Source organism: Galeopterus variegatus, unplaced genomic scaffold (assembly GCF_000696425.1).
Source record: "Galeopterus variegatus unplaced genomic scaffold, G_variegatus-3.0.2 Scaffold16437, whole genome shotgun sequence".
Taxonomy (NCBI): Eukaryota; Metazoa; Chordata; class Mammalia; order Dermoptera; family Cynocephalidae; genus Galeopterus; species Galeopterus variegatus.
This window is the reverse complement of record NW_007742548.1, coordinates 20,376-21,377: the sequence shown is the minus strand read 5'-3', so window position 1 is coordinate 21,377 and position 1,002 is coordinate 20,376.

Sequence of the window (1,002 nt, the reverse complement as noted above, 5' to 3'; positions counted from 1 at the left end):
AGACCTGCCCGAGGACTGGGGGTGGTGGCTCAGTCCCTCCCCACCCCCTCCTTCTCTCTCCTGTTACAGACTCTCCCTCAAGGCAGGAATTCCGGAGAATTTGGAATGATGGTGCTGGAACTGTCATCCTCATAAGATAGGAAAGTAGTTACGGTGCCTGACACCTACGTAGGGACTGTGTGTTCATAACTTACGTCCGCATGTTCTCCTGCTCGAACCTCTTCGTGACGCGGTAGTTCAGTCTCACAGAGTCACTGGCTGTCCAGGATGTGTCACATCACATCTCATCGTTTCCTGTCTCTCAGCAGAACAGGGATCATGGAAAGGTGTGGTCACAGACAGGATGTGCAAGCAGAAACCGTATTCAATTCCGAGCAAGAGACTACTCTAATTAGTTTAAACACACAGGGTTGATTTCCAAGGCTACTGGTCTACTTAATTGTTGTGTCTGGACCAACAGCCTCTAGATAAAGGACCCCATAGATGCCTGTCCCCATGTCCACATGCCGGGGTCAGAAAGACTCCAGGCTCTCGCATGAGCTGAGACCAGACCCGGAAGCTGCCACCTGCAGGGCCACATGCCCTGGCGTGGGCCAAGCCTGTGCCTCCTGCTCTTCCTCCCGTCCTGATTTACGAATCTAAGTCTGCAGCTAGTGCATCTGAAGGGCGCGGCCTGCGTTCCCTCGGGAGTCCTGGCAGCAAGGCGTCGTGGCCAGCGGAATTCCAGCTTCCTGGCCTCTTGGGATAGGTGACTCCACGGAAGGAAGTTGGGCCGATGTTGAAGACTCCGATCGTCACCATCCACCCCAAACTCGTTGTCTGCAGACCCGAACACAGCATGAGCACCCACACCTCACACCCCACCAAGCCTGGGGTCCCCATAAGGTACGGCTTCTCCGTGGCCTCCGCCCCGTCCCGACCAAGTGCTCTGTGCTCATCCGTATTTCTAAACGAGCACACCCTCGCTTCAGCGCTCCCACCACTCGCTTCCTCTGTGGAGAA